We start from the raw sequence: 14,884 nt of genomic DNA on the forward strand, positions 1-14,884 counted from the left end.
CTACCCACCCTCTCTGAGCAGGTCTATTTTCAGATAAATATAAATAATTCGACCCTACTGGAGAGTTCACAAACCTTACAAGGATCAACTGGATGATGGTTTTGAAGTTGTGAAAAAGGAGACAGCTCTTCACATGGGAGCATTAGGAATGGAAACTGAACAACAGTACGGACAGGAGGCTTTCAGAGTTTTCAGTTTTTATTTTTTTAAACTGAGCAGGGAATAGGGCTCTCTCCTTCAAACACTGTCAACCCCTTGGGTGCACAAGCACCGTGGTAGCACCAAAGATTTGAACAGAAAGGTATGAAGAAGCCACAGTCTTGAGATCCTTCAGTTCCTTCCACCTAAGACAATATACTGGTGCTGTACATGGGATATTGTAGAGGGTTCCTTGTTTATTATCCTCCACTGGCACCACAGCCAATTTGTCCAGTTTAAAATAAATAGAGAGCTTCTGAGACATTCTCATATGAACGATATGTATTGGATACCGCAAACAGAGGTGGCAAACAAGCATTTCAGAGGGAGAAGCTGCTACTCTCTGCTTGCAGGTAGCAGGACTTGGTGAGTGGTGCATCTGGATGGTCTGTGGTTGGGTTTGTTTGGCTGACTGTTTTGTTTGTTTGTTCTCTATGTATGAGTTGTGTAGCTTGAGCTGTGAGCCCTGAGTAAGCTGGGAGGCCACTAGGCTCTAGCTCTTGGAGTTTTGATCAACCCAGCTGTTTGAAGTCTCTGAGTGATTAATTGCTCCCTGGTGGTGAGGTGTGGAGCTCAGCTGAGCTATGCAGGGAAGACTTGGTATAAAAAGTCATTTGCCAAGTGAACTTGAGAACCATAAACAAAGGCAGCGAACAGGTGAATTTGGAAGGAGCAATAACATGTGTTCTCAAGATGGCCAGCAACAGAACAGTGCTGGTGACCTGCAGCCTATGTGCCATGTTCTCTTTCTTCCTATGCATGAAATGAAAGTTGGTGGCTCTGTTTGAGGAAAAAATTCTTGAATTGGAGGGGGCAAAGTATGATAAAACTGAGAATCAGAGAAGCTGCAGAATTCCTAGACATCCAGGTTTGGGAAACACCAGTACCCCAGGTTCAAGAAAGAATGGAGCTGACCACCAAGGAATTGGAGAGAGGAAGTCAGAGAGGAGACCTAGCAGATCGTAACCAACAAAGGCAAGAAGTCACAGCAGCTGAAGATGGATGAGGATGGGCAGACTGTAGCCACCAGAGAGAAGAGGACCAGTTAGAAATTTCAAATCAATACCCAAGTCCTCATAAGGATGGAAGCTAGGCCCAATCTGTAAAGAAATCAAACTCGCCCACAAAGAGTTCTCCAACTGTCCACAGAAGACAGATGATCTTTATTGGAGTTTCAATACTCAGAAGACCCGAAAGAACATTCTGCAAAGGACAGGAGGACAATAAAAGTGTGTGCTGCCTTCACAGAGCCAAAACACAAGAAGTCATTCTAAGATTGGCTAGTCTTCTGAAGTTGACAGGAAAGGATAGGAATAAATGGTAAATTTTCAGAATGGAGAGGGGTAACTAGTGGTGTTCCCCAAGGGTCAGTCCTAGGACCAATCCTATTCAACTTATTCATAAATGATCGGGAGAAAGGGATAAACAGTGAGGTGGCAAAGTTTGCAGATGATACTAAACTGCTCAAGATAGTTAAAACCAAAGCAGACTGTGAAGAACAAAAAGACCTCACAAAACTAAGTGATTGGGCAACAAAATGGAAAATGAAATTTAATGTGGATAAATGTAAAGTAATTCACATTGGAAAAAATAACCCCAACTATGCATACAATATGATGGGGGCTAGTTTAGCTACAACTAATCAGAAGAATGATCTTGGAGCCATCATGGATAGTTCTCTGAAGATGTCCACGCAGTGTGCAGCGGCAGTCAAAAAAGCAAACGGGATGTTAGGAATCATTTAAAAAAAGGATAGAGAATAAGACAGATAATATCTTATTGCCCTTATATAAATCCATGGTACACCCACATCTTGAATACTATGTACAGATGTGGTCCCCTCATCTCAAAAAAAAAAAAAAAAAAAAAAAAGAGAGATACTGGCATTGGAAAAGGTTCAGAAAAGGGCAACCAAAATGATTCGCAAAAAGAAAAGGAGTACTTGTGGCACCTTAGAGACTTACCAATTTATTTGAGCATGAGCTTTCGTGAGCTACAGCTCACTTCATCGGATGCATACCGTGGATCCACGGTATGCATCCGATGAAGTGAGCTGTAGCTCACAAAAGCTCATGCTCAAATAAATTGCTTAGTCTCTAAGGTGCCACAAGTACTCCTTTTCTTTTTGCGAATACAGACTAACACGGCTGTTACTCTGAAACCAAAATGATTAGGGGTTTTGAAAGGGTCCCATTTGAGGAGAGATTAAAGAGGCTAGGACTTTTCAGTTTGAAAAAGAGGAGACTAAGGGGGGATATGATAGAGGTGTATAAAATCATGAGTGGTGTGGAGAAAGTGAATAAGGAAAAGTTATTTACTTGTTCCCATAATATAAGAACTTGGGGCCACCAAATGAAATTAATGGGCAGCAGGTTTAAAACAAATAAAAGGAAGTTCTTCTTCACTCAGCACACAGTCAACCTGTGGAACTCCTTGCCTGAGGAGGTTGTGAAGGCTAGGACTAGAACAGGGTTTAAAAGAGAACTGGATAAATTCATGGAGGTTAAGTCCATTAATGGCTATTAGCCAGAATGGGTAAGGAATGGTGTCCCTAGCCTCTGTTTGTCAGAGGGTGGAGATGGATGGCAGGAGAGAGATCAATTGATCATTATCTGATAGGTTCACTCCCTCTGGGGCACCTGGCATTGGCCACTGTCAGTAGACAGGATACTGGGCTGGATGGACCTTTGGTCTGACCCAGTATGGCCATTCTTATGTTCTGAAGGATCCACTGATGATGGTTCATATCAGCACTAATGACACTGTGTCACAGGATATCTCACAGATAGTAGATGACTTCAGAGAACTCAGAAGTGTGCTAAAGAAGAATCCAAGCAATCTTTCCTGAGCTTCTTCCTCCCACACAAGTGAAGGAAGAGTTTTGTGGAACATTGGTCCACTTTCTATGGTGAGAGGGGGTCGTATAGTTTGGATGGCTTCCACCTCAGTAGAAAGGGGATCAATCTCTCAGGGATAGGCTAGCTAGAGTAGTCAGGAAGAGGTTAAACTAATAACAAAAGAGTTAGGTAAAAAGAAGAAATATATGAGCATTCATTTAGCACAAAATCCATATGCTGGGAACAAATTAATCAAGGAACCAAAGGACCCACAGAAAAGAAATTCTTTAATTATCTATGCACCAATACTAGGAGCCTGGGTAAAGAGGGGAATTGGAATTGCTCATTTATGAGCATAAATTCGATCTAACTGGTATTATTAAAATCTGATAAGATGATTCACATGATTAGAATGTTAAAATCAATGGTGATAACCTATTTAGGAAGGATCAAGTGAGCAAAAGGGGGCGTGGCACTATATGTCAAAATGGCATTACCTGTTTCCAAGCCACTGATAACTTGGAACAAAATGATCTTGAATGTTTATGGATCAATGTCCTAACAGATAAAGCACAAGATAGGCTACTAGAAGGTGTCTGCAACAGACTACAAAATCACACTGGGGGAACAGGATGACCACGTTCTTACAAACCTATCTATAAGGCATAGGGGGAAAAATGTGCATGATTGTGGGAGACTTCAATTTTAGTTACATATTCTGGATGTCTTCTCTGTGCACAATATTTTAAAATTCTGCAAAATTCTGCATATTTTATTAGTCAAAATAACTCAATATAATTATACCAGTTTCAATTGTTTTGGTAATTTATTTTAAAATACCTGCCAGCAAGTATGGCTGTAACAATACAGACAACAAAAAAGATTCAGGAAATGTTTTTTGACAGACAGATTCCTTACTAGGCATAATAATTCACTGAATCTACAATTCAGAAACTATTTCCTATACCCCTCAGAAGCAGTGCACAGACTTGGGGCAGTCAGGGGTAATGGAGAAGCTGAGGGAGAGAGAAGTAATTGCTGGGAAGAAGCCAGGGAGTAAACCTAGAGGGCTGTTGGGTGTGGGTGGGAGACATATGAAACAGATTTGGGGGGGAGGGTTGTTGGGGAGCCTTCCCCCATGCAGATCCTGGCTGACCCCTAGCTTCTCCCATTCAGTCAGGTACATCTACCCTGTCCCTGTACACCCAATCCCCTTTCAGTCAGGCTTATCTGCACGTCCTCATGTGGCCCTGCACACCCACTCCCCTGTGCCCTCACTCAGCTGGGCATAGCTGCCCCTGTCTCCATGTGTCCCTGCACCCCCACTCCCCATTCAGTCAGGCATAGCTGCCCCTTTCCCCATGTCCCTTCTCTTCTGGCAGCATATCATCCCCCAGTGGGTGAAAGGTATAATTGAAGCGTCCCTTCACCTCCCCGTCAGAATCAATGATTCTGGGGGTGGGGAAGAATGTGCAGGGGACATTAATTCTGCACTTGCACAGTGGCACAGAATTCCCCCAGGAGTAGATGTCTCATGCTGCCAGTACTAAAACATCCTTGGAATTTCTAAACATTATAAATGACAATTTTCTAACTCAAAAAGTGTTTCAGCCAACATGGGGGAATTCTTTATTAGACCCTGTCCTCACAGATAAAAAGGAAACAATCAAAGAACATAAAATTAATGATAGCTTAGGTATAAGTAATCGTGACTTGATCACATGTATAATGTGCAAGCAAAATAAACTCTGGACCAGTAATATATATATTATATATATACATACTTGTGCTTTAATAGGGCCAATTTCATAAACGTTGAAATAATTATGAGCCAAATGAGCTGAGAGGAAGAATTTAATCAAAAAAATGTGAATGATAATCGGAAATCATTTAAGAATACCTTACTATATCCCCAAAAAGCCACAATCCCACAACTGAGGAAGAAGGCTGTGCTGGTTGACAAAAAACATCCTGATTTGGAGGGGAAGTGAAGGCAACTATAAAAAGTTTATTTTATATATATATATATATATATATATACACACACACACAAATGGCAAAAAAGGGATGTTGATAGTAATGAATATAAATCAGAAGCTAGAAATTGTAGAAAATTGATAAGGGAAGCAAAAGGACACAAGGAGAAATCTCTGGCCAGCAGAATTAAGGACAATCAGAAGAAAGTTTTTAAAAATAGTAGGGACAAAAAGAATCCTGATAATGGTACTGGCCCATTAGTAGATGGAAATAGTAGAATCATCAATAATAATGCAGAAAAGACAAAAGTGTTCAATAAATATTTCTGTTCTGTATTGCAGAAAACAGATGATATAGTTTCATCATATGGTGATGACAGCACTCTTTCCATTCCACTTGTATCCTGGAGGATGTTAAACAGAAGCTACTAAAGTCAGATATTTTAAAATCAGCATACCCGGATAACTTGCATCTCAGAGTTTTAGAAGAGCTGGGTGGGGAGTTTACTGGACCGTTCAGTTTGGTTAATAAGGATAATAGAATTGGTGTAATAGACTTAGTCTTCTGCAAGGTGTTTGATGTTAATCAACATTTTGATTAAAAATCTAGAACAATATAAAATTAACATGACACACACTAAATGCATTAAAAGCTGGCTAACTGATGGATCTCAAAATGTAATTGTAAACAGGGAATCTTCATCAAATGGGTGTGTTTTCAGTGGGGTCCCAGAGAGATCAATTCTTGGCCCTACAAAATTTAACATTTTTATCAGTGACACAGAAGAAAACATGAAATCATCACTAATAAAGTTTGCAGATGACACAAAAATTGGGGAGTGGTAAATAATGAAGAGAATAGGTCACTGATTCAGAGCAATTTGGATCACTTGGAAAACTGGGAACAAGCAAATAATATGCATTCTGACAGGTTTCAGAGTAACAGCCGTGTTAGTCTGTATTCGCAAAAAGAAAAGGAGTACTTGTGGCACCTTAGAGACTAACTAATTTATTTGAGCATGAGCTTTCCGATGAAGTGAGCTGTAGCTCACGAAAGCTCATGCTCAAATAAATTGGTTAGTCTCTAAGGTGCCACAAGTACTCCTTTTCAATATGCATTCTAATATTGCTAAATATATACATCTAGGAACAAAGAATGTAGGTCATATGGGGGACTCTATCTTGGGAAGTAGTGACTCTGAAAAAGATTCAGGAATCGTGGAAGATAATGGACAGCATATGAACTCCCAATGTCCAGCTGTGGCCAAAAGAGCTAATGCAATCCTGGGATGCATAAACAGGGGAATCTCGAGTAGGCAAAAAGAGGTTATTTTACCTCTGTATTTGGCACTGTTGCAACCACTGCTGGAATATCATGTCCAGTTCTGGTACCTGTTATTCAAGAAGGATATTGACAAATTGCAGGGCGGGGGGGTCATAGAATAGCCACGAGAATAATTAAGGTTTCAAAATAGCAGCTGTGTTAGTCTGTATCCGCAAAAAGAAAAGGAGTACTTTTGGCACCTTAGAGACTAACAAATTTATTTGAGCACAAGCTTTCGTGAGCTACAGCTCACTTCATCGGATGCATGCAGTGGAGAATAATTAAAGGATTGGTAAGTATGCCTTATAGTGATAGATTCAAAGAGCTCCATCTATTTAGCTTAAGAAAGAGAAGGTTAAGAGATTTCTTGATTACAGTTTATAAGTATCTACATGGGAAACAAGTATTTAATAATGGGTTCTTCAGTCTAGTAGAGAAAGGCGTAACACGATCCAATGGGCTGCAAGTTGAAACTAGAGAAATTCAGATTGGAAATAAAGTGTAAATTTTTGACAATGAGGGCAATTAGCCATTGAAACAATTTACCAAGGGTCGTGGTAGATTCTCCTTCGCTGACAATTTTTAAATAAAGATTGGATTTTTTTCTAAAAGATATGCTCTAAGAATTATTTTGGGGAAATTCTATGGCCTGTGTTACTCAGGAGGTCAGACTAGATGATCACAATTATCCCTTCTGGCCTTGGAATCTATGAATAACACATGTGGTTCCAGCATACTCTGCTAATTTAATGCAAAAAAGGATGTCAGGTAATATTCTCCAGCCTGTTCCTATGAACCTATTTTATTCCTACTCCTAAGTACTCAAGAAAAGCTGTATTTTCATGTTCCTTTTAAATCAGTGTGTCTATATGATATTCACTAGCGGATATGGAATGTCTATATTAAAGAACATTCACATAGTCACATAATTTCCATCTTGGACAGCAAAAATAATAAATGTAAAACTGACAGAACTTCTCCATCAATAGATTTGAAAAAAACTGAATAAATTATACACAGTTAGGAAATAAATATTTCTGAGAATAATAGGCTGAAGAACATTATGGGTAATGGCTGTACACACTTGAAACTTGCATCAGAATTGTAAATATTCTAAAAGCAAGCTTCAGCTTGTATATATTGTGATATTGTTTGTGAAAGGGAAGGGAATGAGGTTCAGTGTATTTAAGAGGAAGAAGAGAATGACATGATGATTATGAAGAGCAAAGATATTTTTAGTATTTAAAAAAAGATGCAAATTGATAAAGGACTTCCTTCTCCAGGACATTCAATCCAGCACATTCACGAAATGTTAGAGAAATGAATGACAAATTTTAGTCTTAATTTAAAAGTGCTTTTTGAAGAGTGTGTATATTTAAAGAAAGGACAAAGCAACTTTAAAAAGTTGAGCATAAATGGAAAAATGACTGGCTAGCCAACAGCATTCCGATGAAGCTTAACACATGAACAGTAAATCCTTCATCATCCCACAGCCACATAGCATGAAGTCTTTTTGTCTTATTATTTTTTCAGGCTGTAAATGTGTGGAGTCCTGGTGTTCAATCCTGTAAGCTGCTGAGCACTCTGTCCCCAATGCAGCAAAGCAATGGAACAACTGATATGCTTGAAGTTAAGCACCTGCTTAAGTACTTTGCTGCATAGGTAGTTAGAGTGCTCATGATCTTGCAGGACTGAATAGATCTGATCAAAATTTTTCCATCAGAACATTTTTCCATCAGAAAATATTGTTTTGTCAAAATCAAAACATTCCACAGGAACATGCTGGTTTAGACAAAATTAAGTTTTGGAAAAAAAATTAAAAAAGCATTTTGTTAAAGTTGAAACATTCTGTTTCGATGTTCGAATGTTTCGAGTTTTTGTTTTGAAATGGATAGTCATTTGTAATTTATCTTACATTATAAAAACAATTTTTTAAAAGCCAAAGTCAAAACAAAGTGTTTCAATTTTATTGAAATGGAAATATTTCAATTGACTCAAAACATTTTTTAAATTTAATTTCATGGGAGAGTTTGACTTTTTTTGGTTTTATTCCAATTCAGAACAAAAACAAGTTTCAACATTTCAGAATTTCCCATGGAGCAGAAATCCAAGTTTCAACCAAGTCAAGCTTAGCACCTCTTGTTACCTTAGGGAACGCCTCAACTGTTGAGACACAGATTGCCTTCAACATCTCTTCTCCTTCAGAATGGAACTGCTTACCTTAAGGGTGAAGGATGTCAGTGAAATCCTGGCCTTGTTGAAGTGAATGGCAAAACTCTCATTGAACTCAATAGGACTAGATTTCAGAGTAATAGCCGTGTTAGTCTGTATTCGCAAAAAGAAAAGGAGTACTTGTGGCACCTTAGAGACTAACCAATTTATTTGAGCATAAGCTTTTGTGAGCTACAGCTCACTTCATCGGATGCATACTGTGGAAACTGCAGAAGACATTATATACACAGAGACCATGAAACAATACCTCCTCCCACTCCACTCTCCTGCTGGTAATAGCTTATCTAAAGTGATCACTCTCCTTACAATGTGTATGATAATCAAGTTGGGCCATTTCCAGCACAAATTCAGGTTTTCTCACCCTCCGCCCCCCCCCCCCAACTCACTCTTCTGCTGGTAATAGCCCATCCAAAGTGACCACTCTCTTTACAATGTGTATGATAATCAAGATGGGCCATTTCCAGCACAAATCCAGGTTTTCTCACCCCCCCCTTTTTTTTTCCAAAAACCACACACACAAACTCACTCTCCTGCTGGTAATAGGACTAGAGACAGCTCTTAAGAGATGGCAATCTTCCTCAAAAGCCACACCAAGACTGCAGAGTTCATTCCTGCAGGACCTAATACAGATTGCAACCCACACCACATTTTGTTCCAACTGCAACAATCACTTCTTCAACCTCAGTTTCATGCACAGTATCACATAAATATTAGCACATTTTTCTATTTAAAAACCAAATAAAAAACAGAAAATATAACTTTTCTAGAGAAAGAATGGAGAGAAAACTCTGTGTAACAGAAGCTTACCCCATGGGCTGAAGAGCCTGCGGCTAAGCCCATAGGTACTGGAACTACGGGTGCGGGGTGCTGCAGCACCCCCTGACTTAAAGAGGTTTCCATTATATCCAGGGTTTACAGTTTGGTTCAATGGCTCTTTGCACCCCCACTATAAAAATTGTTCCAGCACCCCTGACCTCGCCCACTCTGATTACAGGATGAATCCCACCTGTGTGGAATCGAGTCGGTTCCATTATAAAACAAGCAGGAAGTTGCAGTGAAAGGGGGAAAACTCAGGAAGCTGTGGTGTAATCTGCAGAGACCAAGGTAAGCTCTCCAGGCAGGAAGGCCTGGGAGAGACTGCAAAGGCTCCAGGCAGGAAGGTCTGGGAGAAGAAAGAGAAACCTTGGATTGTGTGGACTTCTGAATAGACTTTGTTGCAGGGGCTGAGTTTTATTTACAGTTTATTTTATATTAATGAACCCAGTCCCCAAGGAGGGGTATTTTTTGACCAAGAAAAAGCCTGAAGTTTATGTGAACAGTCTAAGAGGAGAAACTGAGGCAGGTTGCCTGTAGCATGACCATAGGTTATGAGGAGGTTCATGGGAGACAGCTGGTTACACTATCATTTATAAAAAATCTCTTTGTTTATTTTTATGCTTTCAAAGATGCTCAGATATCATTGTGAGGGTGTGATATAAGAACTTAGAACAAAATTTTAAAACTATACACAAAATATTTGTTCCCAAAGAATATTTTTTCTTGTATGTGACTCAGTGTCAACACAACTGCTACAAAAAGGCCTCTCTATTTTAGCAGTGCTTATTAAACATTCCAAATGCATACATGTTTTTCTCGATGGGTTATCCATACTGTATGCTGTCATTTTTAAAGACACAATTGTAGAGCAACAAAAGCTTGACAGCACTCCCATTGTTATTTCCCCCATCAAGGTGCAAAGCATGAAACCGTCCTTCCAGTTAGAGGGTGGTGGTTTTGAAATTGCTATGGAACTCTGATTGTACGGTATAGCAGCTGCCTCTGTGGAAACTCTGAAAACTTAATTTATTTCCTGGGTTACAATACTCAAGGTTGGTGCTATTTCTTGTTAGATATTTGAAGAGCCAGGCAAATTATATTGATTTATTACAACGAACCACACAGGACTTATGTATCACTGTCTACAGAAAAGAACCTATTAAATGATTTAACTGATCACATTACTGAATGTAAAAGGTGGCACACTTCACTGATTATGATCAAGCATAATTGTTGAGGTAGTACATTAAAGGCTTTTGTATAGCACCATTGGTTAGGTTAGACACAAAATCTGAGTCAATAGGATTTCTTGTTTCTTAAAGAATGAATGCAGAGTTTCAATGTCACAGTTTAAAAAATCCAAAACACAAAAACTTTCCTTTGATAATTTCTGACCCACTATCTGCTTGAACGTTACCTTCTTACATCAGGAGTACTGCACGGCATAAACCTGGCATCTGGGGAAAAAAATCATAATTCACAAAAATAAATAAGTCAGTACTTTTAATGTGGATCTCTTTTCCACACCACAAATCTGTTGTGTTGGATTCCTCACTATCAGGATCCATAACACTCCCAACCAGTAACATATATACCTAGTCCTGGCAATTGATGCAATTGCTTTTCCCTATCCAAATCTCTACTGTTGCTTCATCTTGTGCTTTCACCACAACGAAAGGAAGAGACTTAGCAGGAGACAGAACTGAGACTGAAGGCGCTAGCAAAACTGTGTTTCTTAAAGAGTAAAACTGCCAATACCTGCTCACTCCCATTCGGGGTTGTTGATCTGATGAAGAGAGAACTGCACATAACTTAGTAGTGACTGGGTAATCATCTCACTTGAGGAATTTCTGAAGCACTACAACGGGCATGCTGCTATGGAAAATGGCTGTAATCATTGCTCCAACAACAGTTCATCTGTGGAGCAGCTTTCACTTAGGGTCACAACATCAGACTTTGCATTTTGCATCTAGCTTACATCAATGCTATCATGGATGTGGAGGAGAGGATCAGACTCTATTTGCAACCTCTCTATGCTTTTCAGAAATGTTAGACTCTTCACCTGAACTTTGCGCTATAATCTTCCTTCCCTTATAAATACCCATGAGATGGGGGGAATACTTGTAAAATCAGATTAATTCTTTAGCACCAGCTAATTGTACATTATGGCCCAGAATATTTTGTGGATGGCCTGCTAGGGAACAGTAAATCAGACAATACTACTCATGTATTTGTTGCTATCTTAATTGCTGTTAAATAGTAAGAACTTTTTAAACTGTTTTACGCAAAGATTATCAGCAGTGACAGAACTCACATGGAAAAGGCGCAGAATAATTAAAAACTATCACCACAAAACTGCAGCAAAACAAGGAACATGAACAGTTCCAGTTGTGCTGGAACACATACTTCTGACCCGGCTCCCGGCTTTGGAAGAAGAGAAGGCGGCTCAGTAACCTGGGCAAGGTTGTTGACCCACCCTTTCTTCTTCCAGAGCAGGCCTGGAAGCAGAAGTGGAGGAGACAAGAATGCCATCCCCTCATGCTGCCACCTCAACCTCTTCCACTTCCAGGCCTGCCAGAAGGAGAGATGACAGCTCGGTAGCCTGGGTTTCCATCTCTCCTTCCAGAAGACAGCTGAGGGTCCCCTCCGATTCGGTATAGGTTACTGAGCTGCCATCTCTTCCTCTGGAATAGGGAGCCAGGTCCAGGCAATTCTGGCACTACTTTTTTAAGAACTCTAACATTGATTGTGAACAAGATTTAAACTCCAGCATAAGGGAATAACTGGATATTTATTCTACAGATGGATGATATAAATACAAGAGAGCAGAACAGATTTACTAGATTTTTCCTTGGGTTTGTTTCCAAGCCTTGATGAAGTTTACTACACAGATTACACAAGCAGAAATGAGTATGAATACATATATTCTCGGGGTTTCTCTGGCAAGCCATATTCTAATGCAGAATACAGAAACACAGCAGGTACTTCACAAGTTACGAAAATACAACACAGCTTTTATATTACTTCTACTAACAGACATGTCTGTTAGTACAAGAAAAATATTTCTATTATCCTAAGACCTAATGAATTGTGTGTATACAAATATATCTTATAGATATATTTTCTAAGAAATTACAATTTAATAATGCAAAGACATTGAGATTACACACACAAAACTGTATTTGGGCTTAAGAGGGTTGTAAACATGGGAATGTTTATTTGGGGTCATTTTAAGTAGAAATGGACAGACTTCTCCCCAGCAAACTGACTTTGTCTACAAATTTTGATAACGCCAGATGTTTGCTAATGTTGTACAAACAGAAGTCATTAAAATGTATTGCTATGAAAACCAGACACCTTTTCAGGATTGGCATTAATATGCAAAGACACAAGATTTGACCTATATCTATCCAGCAACCAGAGTCAAACTTCTACTAGAAAATTCAAATAATTCTAATTAGACTGAGCATTAATCCTAAATTAGATCTGGACTCAAGCCAAAATTACATCATTAAGCCCATGTCATTTGGAAAGAGGGTGCAATCAGCATTTAGTGATTAAACTACCTAGGTTTATGATTTGAAGAAGGTGGTCTTCTGGGGAAAATGACTTCTATTAAACATTTTTATCTTACATGGGAATTGCCATACTGGATCAGAACTGTGCAACATCTATTTCAATAGCCTGTCTCTGACAGTTGCTAGTACCAGACGAAAGATGCAAGAAACTCTGCAATAGACAGTAATGTGATAACCTGCCTTGAAAGAAAGTTTCTTCAAGTCTGTTCATTAGAGATTGGCCTATGCCTTGAAGAGATGGGGATGGGACACAAGGAGTCTTCCCTGATGCCTTTGTTGTATGTACCTCATGAAAAGAAAAGGGACAGTCAAACTCCCATCACTTGGGAGAGCTCTGTCCATGACTCCCAAGATCACAAATTGCCCTTAAAGGGAAGGAAGAGGCAAGGCCATGGCCCCACCCTCCTCCTCTACACTAGCCTGCAGAGCTAGTCAGGAGCACTGTTGGAACTAACCTGAAGGATAGTTCATCTGAAAACTTCCCTGCATAGAGACCTAAGGGATAAGCTATCTCTTAGGGCACTGTTCCTTCATATGTTACATCTAGAACAATATGGCTCTGAACCATCCATTACTAAGAGCTGTGGCTAACGCCCTGAGTCTCTGTCCTGTGTTCTAAGGAACCATTAGACAAAGCTGCCTCTCCAACAGTACCTTAACCAGATTATGGCTGTAAACCATGGTCACTATGGTCACTATCTGACAGTGTGTGTTTGTGGTTGGGAAATTACACCACCGTCAATTGTGGTCAGCCTTCTCAAGCCTGGTCATATCAAAGCAAGTTGAGCATGACAACATAACTTTTGACCACTAAAAAGTGCAACATAGCCATGGATAATTTGAGCCAGCCAAGATTTACCTTTGTCTCTGTAGTAAAATATAAAAGGGTCACCTTCAGTGAATTAAATTAAATGGACAATAAATCAAGCAGCAAAACTGCATACCTATTGTGAATAGCTTAACTGTTTGTTGTATGTAATAGAATCCGGAGGGGGAAAATCTGTGCACTTTACTATGAATGTGGAACTTTGTCCTTTTTGATTCTCACAATAAATACCCACCACACACACACGCCCCAACTCTAACTGATTCAGTGTTTCCCTGACATCTGTAAAGTTTTATAAATTTAAACTAAATTAGTTGCCACGTGAATGCTTCATAGTAATTCTCTCAAAAAATATAGAAGCTTTTCTATTTTCATTGTACCATGCAGTCCTGCATGATCAATTTTCATCATTTCAGATTCTTTTTCTGTTTTTCCTCCACGCTCATCTGATCAAAGAACTTTCATCAGCATCCAAGAGTATCATAAAGACTTCAGAAGACTCATGGTCCTACTGCAATACTTGCAGTGAACCATATTCCTCATCCTAATAGATAGCCACCCTAGGATGAAGATGAGAGAAGCATCCCTCTGCTGGTGCCATTGTCAGTTGTTAGCATTGAGATATCAAAAGCCATTCATCACCCATTCTCTCCCCTCTGCTTCTCCATTCCCCTCTCCAATTCATTTTTATACTGCCATCCTAATGGATGAAAAGCCTTTACACGCTTTAATTAAAAACCCCAAATCTCTCATCTAATTTTTTTAGTGGCTACATAACTTCAAAAAATAAATTCAAATGACACCACAATTATCAAGATGAGAAGCGCACAAGTATTTTCGTGCACAATGAAACAGAGGCAAGAGAACATCTTTATATAGGATTAGCATGGGAGAGGTATGATTGGGGGCTACACAGCACTCTGGTTGGAGAGTACAGCATGAGTCACTTTTGAATTCTTTTTCTACGACCCAGAATTTAGGATTATTGTTATAAGTCTCCTATGTTTGGTTCCATATTATCAGTAGGAAAATGCAGTATTTTTTTTGGAATTTGAAAGCATTACTTTATCTGATTTCAGGAGTTTTTGAACTGTCTC

General features: G+C 39.3%; 1 protein-coding gene across 20 annotated transcripts in view; it reads right to left on the bottom strand.

The window, feature by feature from the left end:
* The window catches only part of FHIT (fragile histidine triad diadenosine triphosphatase), a 1,095,777-nt gene that overhangs the window by 940,875 nt on the left and 140,018 nt on the right, over nt 1-14,884 (bottom strand). Inside the window, exon 1 of one of the 20 annotated variants that reach the window (XM_073350958.1) lies at nt 10,801-11,186. The exons of the other annotated variants lie outside the window; for them this stretch is intronic. The gene's annotated coding sequence lies outside the window, so the exon portion shown is untranslated. Of the gene's footprint in view, nt 1-10,800; nt 11,187-14,884 lie in introns of those variants that run through there. 20 annotated transcript variants of the gene reach the window in all.

This window comes from Lepidochelys kempii, chromosome 7 (genome assembly GCF_965140265.1).
Source record: "Lepidochelys kempii isolate rLepKem1 chromosome 7, rLepKem1.hap2, whole genome shotgun sequence".
Classification (NCBI taxonomy): Eukaryota; Metazoa; Chordata; order Testudines; family Cheloniidae; genus Lepidochelys; species Lepidochelys kempii.